Source organism: Tauraco erythrolophus, chromosome 7 (genome assembly GCF_009769465.1).
Source record: "Tauraco erythrolophus isolate bTauEry1 chromosome 7, bTauEry1.pri, whole genome shotgun sequence".
Lineage (NCBI taxonomy): Eukaryota > Metazoa > Chordata > Aves > Musophagiformes > Musophagidae > Tauraco > Tauraco erythrolophus.
The window spans coordinates 52,839,523-52,853,369 of NC_141471.1; positions in this window are offsets into that span (position 1 = coordinate 52,839,523).

The following is a 13,847-nucleotide window of genomic DNA, read 5'->3' on the forward strand; positions in this document are numbered from 1 at the left end:
ATCTCTTTTCCTCTGATGTCAATGAGATGGAGAAAAAAATTCACTGAAGCCCTTTCAAAATAATAGCTTATTTCCCCACTCGCTGTTTCTCAGGAGAGAAAACACTCCTATTTGTTAAGATTCTGTTGGTCAGTGAAATGGAAAATGAGTTGTTCTCACAGTACTAATTATGATTTTATAAATTTATTTTTGTATTAGATTGTTGGGTAGCTCAGAGGACAGGTGAGAAGGTGATTTGTTCATTATGGATAATGTTTTCTTGGTAGATACGTTATTGACAGTGTTTGAGTAGGAGCAGATACAAAAGTACTGTTAAATAGATTGAATGATTTTTAGATCCTTGATAGCATTACGAATACTAAAGGACAAGTGGATGGTTTAGCATCTGATGCTATAATTGATATAAGCTACTGTCTTACTCTAGAATGGAACCCAGTTTATTTCAGTAAAACTGCTCAGGAGGGATTAAGCTCATTTGAATTCACTTAGATGATGTAGACCTCTGCATTTATATTAGCCATATTAGACTCCTCTAATGCTAACGGAGGCAAATAGGAGAGAATAGATGCTTGAGCTATTTTCCATGTCTTATTTTGGGAGAAAAGGAGCTGCATGCTTGAAGTACTTTTTCTCTCTACTGAATATACAGGGAACACAAAGGGGCTATAAAGAGACTATGAAAGAAAATTAGCTCAGCTATCGACGGTTCATTAGCTGGAAAAAGAAGGAGAAACAGAACTTTTGATAGTACCTTTGCAGCAAGCCCACTCATTTTAGCATTGCTGCAATATTTATGTTGCTCTAGTCACACCTGTCATTTACTACGATAAAAATAAATTTTTTGATTTTTAAAGGCTCTTTTTTTGTGGTTCTGGTTGATGTTGACTACAGGCCTACAGGTAATATTCCTGAGGAGTTAGAAAGGCTCAAGGAACAAAGATAAAAGGTACTTAAAAACTTTCTTAACAGCAAACCATGTTGTTAAAAGCAAAATTAAAACCTTCAGATGTGGGTAAATGTTACCTGCTACTCTTTCTGTAACATAATTATTATCATCACTAAGGTTTGCTTTTAATATTTTCTGTGTCTTATTGGAAAAAGTCATCATTTGTGACTTTTTTTTTCATCCATGTATCTAGTCTTAGTCCTGGTAAGAGATCAGAAGAGAAAAGCTTAAGTGCATGGAGAATGAATTTTTTTCCAAGTTAAGATGAACTACCTAGTTAAGACTATAGTTTTGAAAATGTATGGACGTGTATACAGTTTTAAATATCATATAAGCCATGTGCAAATCTATCATATTTAGTGACACAGTTTTCCTATGTCCTGTAAAGCATATGTAATGATTTAATATCGGGCAAATAAATTGTATCATTTTGGCAATTAATTACTTTGGACCAAAATAGATTATACTGGAGGCAACAGCAGGAGTGAACAATTGGGAAAGGTTTAAGGAGCTAGGGGCAACATGTTAGATCTATGTCAACATGGTTTGAAGAAAGGCTTGTGTCCTTGATCTCTTGCCTATCCTTTCTCCAAATCTTTTTTGTTAAATACAAAAATATTAGCCCTCCCAAGACACCTTGCCTCACTTACCTCTATAGACCACCATTACTTCAACAGTGCTTCTAATTCAACATTTGAAGATTAAAAACATTGCAACGTAAGAAAAGGGAAAAAGTTTATTTCTCACTGTGATTTCAATGCATTTTCCTCAGCAAGCGTTCCACTCTAAGGAAATGCTCAGGAAACTGATGAACAGCAACATAACTGCCTAAATTCAATACTATAATCTTGATATCACCCAAAATAGGAACAATGGTTTTCCATATCTCAGGGCTTTTTTTTTTTTTTTTTTTCACAAACTGCTGCCTGTAGACCACTTTATACCTGCTGGCTACTGGTATGCCTCAAAGAAAAATGTCTATAGTTCAGTGTACACTTGACACTTTCTCTCAGATCCTTTATGCTGGTTACCAGCCTTCTTGCATTCAAAATTTCTTAAAAAGAATAGCGTAAGCTGAAGATTTTTGTATCAAAAATCATTATAGGTATAGTAATATCAATATCCAACTCTTTCAAATATATAATCAATATCAAAGATCAGTTTTATTATACTGTTAACATTAGTATGAAATACATGCTATGAACAGCTATCTAGTATTAAAATAAATTTCCAGAAATTGACACAGGAGATTTTGCAGCATTTCATGTGATTCATACTTTCTTATACGAAAGGATGGTATTCAGAGTACAAAATGCAACTTTTCTATAGCTTGATCACTGAATTAGTTTACTGGTTACTTAGTTATGAAGAAAATCGTTAGAAGTACTTTGATACAGATTAGGGGGAATAGAATGGAAAAATATTTTGATTTAATTGTAAGTACATTTTGTTGTTGTTTTGAAGTTTACGCTTCAGTAAGAGGATATTTTAGATTTCAGGAATATGGTATTTTGGGGGAGAAGAGAAGAGTCTGAGCTCCATAAGGCTGTATTTGAACAGTCTTCTGTTTCAGCTTGCAGTTGTACCCATAAGAATACTGTAATTATGGATTTTCCATGTGTGTGGTAGATGGAAGTCTTCTTACTTGCTCTCTGTATGGAGGAAATAGGTATATCAAGCATTCTTGAATTTTTTTTTCTCTTTTTCAACAAAATTTTTGTTGAATTATCTTTTTTAAAAAGATTGACATTGATAGAAAAAATTATACTTAAATAATATTTTTTTTTCTGAAAAAGGCTTAAACTGCATATTTTGAAACATAATTCCTGTACTAATCCTGGAAATACAACAGCAGCAATTGTATTGTACTGTGAGCCAGTAGAGAGAGAAGCATTAGTTTTCTACCTTTCCTTGAAATGCCACTAAGCACTCTCTTTACATTCTCCATTTGGCAAATCTTCTTTCCTTCTATGTTGCCTTCACCTTCTGTTGAAGCACAACATTTGGAATGTGTTTTGGAGGCAAGGGAGGGAAGTTGGATTAGTAATCCTGTTTCTTGCTTGTCAAGAGAATACTTAAGATCTAATAATTGAATACGTATCATCAAAAACAACTGCAAAACACTGCTGAAATTTTAATCTGTAGGACTTTAGAATTTTGTTCTTTACTTCTATGCTAACACAGTTTTTATTTATATTCCTTCTGTCCCTTTTTGAAGAAAAACAAAATGATTGAGAGAGGGGTAGTACCATACTCCTTTATATGATTTTTTTCTGTTTGAGATATGATAAAATTAAACTAATAGAGCACAGGGGGATTGAAGGTAGTCTTTAGCTTCTCAAGTCCTCTAGTTTAGGGCCATCATGATGGATCTAATTTTGGAATATATCTGATAAAGCAATACTGAAAAAAAAATGCGTCGCCAAAGCCTAGGCCCTAAAACCTAACAATCTGCGATATTTCCTCAAGACTGTATTCGTGTAAATACGATTTAAATCAACCACCGGCATCTGGGCATTGTCAAGAGGTTAAACTGGCCTTTGTCTGTTAAAGAAAGTAAATCTCCTTTGATATTTTCAAAGCTGAAATAGAAAGAAAGCCTTTATTTCAACAAGAAGTAACGTGAACTTGAGGCACTTGCTGTTTAAAATCTCCAATGTAAATTTTGAGGTATTTCATTGAATCCACCAGAACAGAGATTTGCATAGACCTCTTGTAATCAAAACAACATCTTTTTTCTTTCATTTCTACTTTTAATTAACTTGAAGTCCTTTATTTGTAGACAGTTCTGAAACTATACACCTTAGATTTTCCACTGGTGAACCGTCAACCGATGTCAATTGATCTGATGGAGATTTTCATTTATCCCCTTATAGTTTCTTACCTTTAGAAGAAAAAAGCCCCTGAGGAACTGAAACTGAATCTAGCTAGCAGGACATAATTTCTCAAGGAGAGGTACTAAAGAGCTAGCTCTGAGCTAAATTTACTACTTCTGTGTAAATGTAAAGAAACCACACAAACCTCCTATAGGTCTGTTTGTTGTAACAACAGTAATTTGAACACCTTAAATTTTATTTTTCAATGGAAGGAATGCTAAAGAAATTAAACAAATGTAGCTTCTGTCTACTGAATTAAATGGTGCTTTTCAGAGAGAAATAGGGAAGGGGTAACCCTTATTTTCCTTCATGATATCCTCAGCCATGTGATCAAAATAGAACAGGAACTGGGCAATAATAAAGCAAGGGCATTTTTAGCTTTTAGTGGTGCAGCTTGAAGATTCACAAAGTTGTACCTTTCAGTATCTGAAAATGGGCTGCTGACTCTCTGCAGGGAATAAAGGAATACTTATTTTCTCCAGACCTGCTGTGGTTGACACAATTGTGTCATGCTAAAGGAAGATGATATGCTATTCAAGATCATCTTTAGCCCTCCTGCTGGAGCCTGTAAAGAGTTTCCCTTTTCCCTTCAAATGTGATGTGGTTAGTCAGCAACTTTTCCAGCAAAAGTATATCTTCAAAAAGAATGGGAATGGACAGGAACAGCAGGACAAGCTGAGGGTAGCTTGTTTAGCAGTGGAAACGATGATGAATGATTGACAGAATAATTGACAAACTTGCATGAGACTGGGGAGGCTAGGGTCAATAGGTAATCTCTTTTGGTATAATATTTAAGGATTTTGGCTTGTTTCTATACACGATTCGGCAAAAATAGAAAAAAAGAAGAGAAAAAGTCCATGAGTTAACATAAGTATTTTCTATCTTGGTCTTTCTTTTCAATGCCAGTGATGTCAGAGCTAGTATGTTCCCATATGTGGGCTACTTATTTTTTATTAATAATGATTCAGAACAGCATGAGAATGCCACTAAATGGTGGAAGACATTATTTCTTTTATCCTTTACTATGTTTCAGAGGCATTTAAAGGCCTCCAATGAAAACAACATTGTCCTGTACGTAAGCACTCTTAAACCACATTATTGTGAGTCAAACCCTGCCCTCAAGAAGTGTTAGCAGAGCCTCAGGTCTCATGTGTCCCAGTGCAGTGCCCTAGCAAGGCTGCCTCTAATTATAATGCACACAAGCAGTATTACACTCAATTAAACTTAATTAGAGTTAGCATAATTCACAGCATTCAAAAGAGGTTGGATTCTCACTTTGTAAAAGCAGACAAGACAATGGGCATTTTTAAATTTATTTTTTAGCTTTTCCAGGATTAGAATGACCTTGACTCTCAGCCAAGAACATTCCAAGTGAGCTAACAGCAGGAAACACATCCACTGTTGAGATCATTTTTGCAATCAGATAACAATTTGTTTCCATTTGTGAAAGTCATCCAACCTCATTTAAGGACAATATTAGTGTACAATATGTTCACAGCATGTCTTAATGTCACAGTGTGAAGGACATGAAAAGAAGTTCATGAACTGGGATATACCTACTTTTAAAAATGTTATAAAATTATGCAAATGTTATTTTTGCAAAATATTATAACAAAATGTCAGAGAGTTTATAGTTGTTACTCTGAGTTTAAAATCTAAGTTTCTTCCGTTTTTCCCCACAGCTTAACTTCTAATTTTTGCCCACTATATGTGGGTGCACACAGTTCAACCTCATCATACATTTGGAATTAGAATCCATTGTTTGAGAAGTCAGTCAAGACATTATCAAACTGCCCAGAGTAGTCATAGTTGACAAATTGGAAACCAGAGAAAACGCGTTCGAATGTATTCAGGATACTAGTGCAAAAGCACTTGTCTTGCTCTTCTGGTCAGTTTTAGTTTTGGTCCATTTCATCATGCAATCTCTTCAGACTGTGCAGACTGGGATCAAGGACATGGTGAGTGCTAGCAGAGGCGTCTGTTTTGCATAGCACCACCTTAAAGCATCTATGAAAACATGGTTTTAGCTTAAACTGCTCAAGCAGATAGCCGTGCTATGGTACCTGGCTGTGAACTGGGGTGACAGATATGTAGGTGTGTTCTCCTCTGCTTCTTTGCATGGCTGAGTGAGACAATTTCTTCAACTTCCTCTCCTACAAATACCCATTGATGCCTCTCAGACACTGTGGACAGATGAAAAGGAGAGAAAGCTATTATAGTCTCAGTAATTTGTGTGAAATGCTTTTCAAGAAAATGTCTTGTGATTTTTGGAAGATCAGTTGCGGAAATTCTTGGGAAAAAAGAGTAGAGGTAACAGCAGATGTAACAAACCAGAGGTGGTGCTACAGATGCCTTCCCTGTTTTCCAGGATTCTGAACAGAACAGGAGGGATTTACTTTTAATAGCTTTGAAATTATTCTAATAATGTATATGTTGGAATACTGAGAGAAAGAGAAATTGGGGACAAAAATACAATTTCAGTTACATTTAGCAGGTCATCATGACCTACCCCTTCCTCCTCATCTTCCAAGTCTTTGAGTCTTGGGAGTTAAGAGGAAAACCTTACTTGGATGACTGAGCTGGTATTGTGATGAATTATGATGACAGTGACTTGAGACAAAGATGACTCTTTTCTCTTTCAACTCTTCTTACTCTCTTTGCATTGCTGAATATAAAGATATTTCTTAGGGAGAGGAAGGAATAACCTTTTTTAGATTACATTACTGAAGAAGAAGTGAGCTACTAGGTCCTCAAACACTTCACAAATCAAAGAGGATTTCAGTGCCAGTTGTGGAAGAAGGATTTGGAGGATGCTGGCAAAAGGGAAAAGCATAGGTGGCTTTTAAGAGACTTAAAGCAAGACAGACCACATGCAGTTATAGTTTTTGTTCTCTGAAATATCAGTCTTTCTTACTCTCATAATTGAAGAATTAGTGAGATTTTGTTTGGGTGTTTTGGTTGTTTTTTTTTTTTTCTGTAGGGTGAATTCTGGTTTTACAATGACAGCGATTTAGGACTAATTCTACCACAGTAAAAGGGGCACAGAAATAGTTTCAGGAGGTTGATAATCGGTATGTTTAATTGCCTGTTGATGTTCACTCTTGAGGTCTATGCCTATCTCTACCACTGTGTCATTTATGAAAGAGCTTGTTTGCCTCAAGTTAATGTGCATATTGTTTAGTGAAGTTGAAGCTTTTGTCCTACCATGACTTTCGTATTTTCAAAGTCTTGTATTTGCAGGTACTTAACTTATTTTTTCATGGCAGTGTACAGGTCTGGTGATTGATTAGAGAATTGGTGACTGAATATGTGCAAAGGCCACTACTCCTACTACCTCAACATTCTTATTTTAAAAGAGTCAGGAAAATTATTTGTCTCCTGGCTATAAAGTGTATACACTTACTAAAATGACTGTTGCAAGTCAAACTGCATATTATCTGTTTTCAGTTGGTTTCAGACTGCTTTTTTTTCTTCTGGATGCTTACTGTAATATCCTTCTATTCTCTGCATTTCTTTTAGACATTCAGTTCTGATGTTTTGAGCTTGAAGTTTCTAGTTTCTGTGAGTACAATTAACTGAGCACATGAGTGTTTGAAATCTCGAGGCATTCTTATGTTTATCCTCATGGGTGCCTTTGCTGTGTGTCTGAACACAATTCTGACTGCAAAAGTTTCTTTTAGACCTCTGTAAATACTGAATAAACTGCCGCTATCATGAATCATTTGTGAAATCAATGTTACATTAAAGCTTCTGCCTGACTTTGATACCCTATCTGTTTGATAAATGTTGTACTGTGGGTGTTTTATACTCTTACTGAAATGCATACACTGGCAGGATAATTTAAATAGAAGTTTAGAACTTTCACAATCAGGAATTTGACCATTTGTATGGCATCTTTTCTTTCTCAGAAAATAGAAACTTCAATCCAAATGCACTAGGTGATTCTTCACAGGAAATATGAATCTATTTAGATCTCCAATTTTCTTACCATTTAAGCAGATAAAGACCCACTGTTGAGTGCAGCCCATCACGAGTAGGTTCCAAGTTAAACAATGGACTACAGCTTCACTTTAAAATTCATGTGTTGTTTTCACCACTTTAGATGCCTGCCAACGTTCTGATTGGTGCTTCTATCGTGATCTGTAAAACTGAGACCCATGGAGACTAGTAACTAGAACCAAAAAGTGCCACTCAGAGACATTGTCCAGAATACTAGTCCTGAGAACACTGGCTAAATTACTACGTGGCTCTATAGGCATGGAAATTCTGTCATTACTGAGCAACATGTTTTTTTCAGGTGCCTGAAACATGCCATGAGTCTTGACATATGTTGCTGCCTTGTAGTCAAAGATTCCCATTGTTTTTATGACTGACAAACTCCATAGTCATGAGACTTTGTGCTCCCATGATACTTTTTAGCAGCTTGACTCCAGTTCTTTTTCTGATGAGCTGAAGTCCAAGTTCTGTGGCTTTTTCAGACTACCAGCTCTAGGGCAATAAATCTGGAAGTCCTGTTAATCACTAAAAGTGTCTTATTTACTCATAACTTGAATAGCAGACTTTGGCTAGCTGTGCCTTGACAGTAATATTCTGGCGATGCAGGAAGCACAAGGGACTCCAGACATCCAAGCAGGCTTCTAAGAGTCAGTTGTTTTAACATTTGCTGGCAGCTTTCCAAACCTATGGATTTGTGTTGAAAAGGTTCAGTTGTTTGGTTTGGTTTAGTTTGATTGTTTGTGTTTTTTGTTTGTGGTGGTTTTTTTTTTTTTTAAATAGACTTTTGATTTATTTTAAAGGATTTTTTAAGGATGACTGCTTCTGAATATGTGTAATTTTTTGTTCCACATATGCTAGTGAAAAATCTAAATATTAGGGAAGATTTAATATCTTAATTGTCATCTGCAGAATGAGTTTCTGACCAAGGCATAAATTGTCGCTTCACTGTGACTGACTAAAATACGAAAGTCATTCCATAAAAAGTTTTATTTATTCATTTCTTTTTCTTTCCTTCTTTAGTTTTACTTCTCAAGGATAAGTTTCTGTACTTTGCAGTCCTGTGATGCATTGTGTTTCCATGGAAGCCTGAAGATGTTAAGTAAATGCACAAAAGAATATCTAAGTCATTTTTAGTATGTATGAATTTAGATAGTAGGGTATGGCTTTCACTGCAAAGAGTGTAGGTAGGCAGATGAGATTTGGCTTCAGATGTTCAAGTTTCAGCTATATGGCCCAAAGTACAAACTCAACTTTCAACAGCATCTGTAGGATTTCAGGTAGACCTTACTTGCACAGACATCTGCAAAGGTGAAGTAAGCTTTATTTTAATGTAAAACTCCTGTAGTTCTCAAATTGATTTTTTTTTGTGGTATGTTTTTCATTATAATAACTTAGTAGAACAGCATTAAGTTAGTTCTACCTTATCAGAAAAGGACAGCAGGAAGTTTAGCTTAACATAAATTCCAAGGGCAGACCATGTGCAATTCATTTTTATTTTTAATTGCTTCCATAAACACACAAAGATTAAATTAGCAAAGCTGGTGTAGGTTTTTTGGTTGTATGTGGTATTTTAACTAAATACTGAAGGATAAAAATGGAAACCAGCAATACCCAGGAAGCCCACAGGTCTTAATTTATGTTATGGGCCATGAGCATCAAAGAAAAACTGGATCTTTGAGATGTTTCTTTATGGATAACAAGTTAGACCTAAGTTGCTTGCTACAAAAGAAACATCATCAAATGCCAAAGCCCAACTATTCAGGCAGTACTGAAAAAAGTACTCTTATTGCTGTTTGAATCAATTTCTTAAATATTTTAATCTGAAATAATTTATCTGTATTTAAAACAAAAAGTAAATTGAAATAGATTCTGAATATTGTGTAGAAAGATGTAATTCAGGCCACATAAATAAAAGCTACAAAGCCAACTGGTACTTAACATGCTGACTATTTCTCTGTACATTACGAAAAGCCATTAACGACAGTGTCAAAAGATTCAAAACTGTAAAATAAGCTAAAAAGGATAAACTTTTTTTTTTTTTTTACACTAGAAGTCTAGATTGAAATATCTTTAGTTTGAAAATTGCAAGACATACACTTGGTCACTTTCATTTTCTAGGTAGTATCTTCAGAAATGACAGTGCAGATTTTCCTGCTAAAGGAAAGGGTTAGGGTAGGGATTTTTGTTTTGTTTTAATTTTGTTTAGATTTTTTTTTCTTTCATTGGGTAGTGCATCTGCAAGCAAAAAAGAGGCAGACAGCAAAGAATATATAGGCCTGTGCTAGAAGTACTGGGGCAGCAAAAATACATTTCTTGTCTCTTAAGGTACAGTTCTGTAGGGATCTTTGAGTGGTAAGTTGGGGCAAAAACTCAGTCTGATCTTTAGTGGACTTTGTGTAGCAGAAGAGCGTTTGCTACATTTTTCTTTTGGCTCACTATCTGATAAAACTTTCTCATCATTACTTATTTACACTGAGTCTTTTTCTGTTTTCTGACTTTGGGGAACTGTTCCTTGTTAGAAGGAATACCTGCATGTTTAAGTGAGCCGAAGACCTGGACTTCTATATTTCTAACTTATACTCTGGAGTATTTGGCTTAACTCTTACTAAGGTCATCTGGCACAGGGAACCTTGGAGTAGTGACCAGTCATAAAGCAGCCTGTTTATACATGTATATTATAACAGGGATGACAGTGGAGTTGTAGTTATAATTTTTGCTCTGTGCTTATTAAGTTTGCTAGAATTGAAAAGTATATTTGTAGCACATTAATTAGCCCAAATGAAAAACTTAAGGTGCAGCCAAACTTTTATCTTCTCCAATGTGTGTTCTCAATTGCCTATACTTAAACAGGGTTTAATTGAATTTCTCACATATGAAATTTGAAGTGTGCCACCTGCATTACTATTATAGACCAAACTCACTCACTCAAAGACGTTTTGGGGAGCTGGGCGTTTCCTGGTGTCTCTGTACAGATTACACTAGACAGGTGTGCCAGGTTGCTAGCTTTGTTGCTGGGCACTGTTTCAGTGGAGAAGAATGTTTGTATTACTTTTTAAACTCTAGCATAATAATACATTTTATCTTCCATGGCTTTATTTTAGAAATGCAGATCTATATGTTTGAGCAAATAGGTAAGGTTAAGATGAAGGCATATCCTGCCAAACTACAAAATAAAATACATTATTTATAATTTCAAAATAAAATTAGTATTTACTGTTTTACCATATTAGCATATTATTTTTCACTTTTTCCTCTCTGTTTCTCTTAGGTTGAACTGAAATTTCTCTTTGTTAACATGAAATTTCTTGTGTTTCTGTTCTTTGGGGTTACTGATGCTATCTCTTTCTCCATCATTCAATGAGAAATCTGAAACACTCAGTTTTCTGCTAAATTTATCTTTATAGTTTTTCTGAGGGCATTGTATTAAGACTAAAAATAAACTGAGTATGGCATATCTACTCTGAATAATAGCTTCTGCTCAATTGAGCATAATTTTTCTTCATTTTCAGGGCTACCCATGCAATCGGTTGTAGTGCATATTACTTTAAAAGAATGGCTATGATCATAGCTGTTTGACTAGGTGCAATGCAGAAGGAATAAACTTCAATGTGATGGCAAGGATCCTGAAGACTCTTGGAACAATTAAATAAGACTACTTCTGTAATCAGTTTTCCTAATCCACGCAATTGGAAATGTTATTTTCGTATTTACTTTAATATCTGACATTGTATTTGACGTAGTTTTAACTAAAAAGACGAACCTAGTTAAATTTTGCTGTACTGGTGTTTACTTTATTGGCCAATGAAAAATCTGGAAGACTGATGACAGATTGAAAAGAATTGAGGATTTACAACAAATATTTAGAGTCTAAAAAGATAAGCTTTGTGATATGAGACTAAGGAAAAAAAATAATTTTAAGAGCTATCCTTGTCAGAGGCTAAAAGAAGATTAAAAGAAGCACTTCTGGTGTCAGTGAATGAAAGCATAATGGTATCTTGATTGGAAGCTGAAAATTGACCAGCTGAGATCAAAAAGAGTTTGCTGCTTTTCTCAGTGAAGTAGTTAGCAGTTGAAATAACTTTACCGAGGAAGTGGTGGATTTTTTTATTACTAGATAAAAAAAAAAACATTACTAGATAAAAAAAGATGTAGTCCAACTCAATCAGAAGTTATAAAAGTTGTGGTAATAACTTTTGTTGGTATGATAATAATGTGTTGAGAGGAGTCCACATCAAAATGATTGTGCTGGCTTTCAAAACTATGAATCAGCTTCTATGTTTAAACTGACTTTTTTTATTTGTTACAGCTCAGAATAGTGTTCACTATCTAGATTTTCAGAATATTACAATCTAAGGAGTAACACTTATGAATTTTCTGCTTTATTATTTAAGGAAAAATTTCTATCCAACTAGCCAAGTAGTAGAAGAATAATTCTTAACTTTTATGGTTATAAATGGATTCCTCAAATAGAATTTTATTTTAGTTTCTCATATCACATTTTGAGATTGTTATGAAAAAGAATTAGATTAAATATTAATCCATTAAATTTAGCACCGTTAGCAATAAATGCTTAATATTACATACTTTTGAAATAACCTCTACTTAACACCAGACAGTGATTTTTTTTTTTTTCAGAATGGAAACTAACAGAAAGGAATAACAAAACTGAGACCAGAATATTTCTTTAATATTATAAATATATTTTTTTCTCAGAATAGTTCTCATCTATATCATGTAATTTATCAGTAGGAACAGGGTATCTTAAATGTTAGTTTTACTGTCTGAATCTATGTCTGTCCTCAAAAGTAAAGGTAATACAGGGACAACCTTTGCTGTTTTTCACTATAAGCATATGAGTTAGTCATGTGTGTTATGAAAAGTACTACAAAAACAATAGTTAAAAAAATTCTATGGACATTTTCTTCATCAAAACTATTGTTTTGCATATCATTTTGAAAAAAGCATATAGTCTCGAAAATGCAGATGGAGACTGAAAATAGTTAAACCATATTCTTTATAGCTCATGCAGCAGTTCAGTTAATAATAGTAATGTAAAGTATAAGTGGAATATTATAGTTGTATTTGTGTACATTGAATGCGACACAATTCCAGACTGTATAACTGGGACATTTTTAGTTCAATCTCCCAATTATATACTGATATATACTATACTATTATATTAAGTATATATAATTATACACTTGCATATACCATTATATATTAATTCTTTATTCAAAGCTGAAATATCTTGTACTGTCATTATGCTCACCCTACCAAGCAGGCTGTTTTATCTCATGTTCAGCAAAGTTAAAAGGTCTCCCCTTTAAAACAATTTGCCTTTAAATATGTATGCACAACAATGAAAATTCCCTTCTGCCTCTCTTTTGAGTGAGTTGAAATCTACAGCTTCTCATTGTAGTGTGTGTTTCCAATCTCTGGATCATTTTTATGTCTGTCCTTTGAACTATCTCTGTTTCCAAACTTAGTTTTAACAACTTGATATGTTTAACTTGAAACAGCATAAACAAATTATATAGATGTTAGCTTAAATCAGGCTGCCTTTTATTAGTTGCTTCCCTTTTAACTGAGTTTTGTGGTAGACAAAGGTAGACTATTACCACTTTTTAAATTCGTCAACCAAATCTGTGGTAAAATTAACTTGTGTCTTTAGTGGGTTCACAGTTTTTGACTTTCTGTGAGTCTTTTTTGTGTCTACTTCATCATTCAGAGGTTTAATGGTAGAAAAATATATTGTCCCAATAGAACGATTGCTTTTGCAATCATTGCTTTTTGACCATCCATTTTTTATTGCCTTACCACTCCATTTGACCACTCTTGTTCCTCTCTGTCCTGCTTTTAGCTGGGACAGTTAGCTCTTCTTTTTGGCAGCTAGAAGAGCTCTGTGTTTTGGTTTTACTCAGAGGCTCGCTCTGAGAAGAATGTTGATAGCGCACTGATGTTTATAGTTGGCACTGAGGTCTCAAGGACTTTTCAGCTTGCCGTGTTCTTGCCAGTGTGCAGGAGCACAA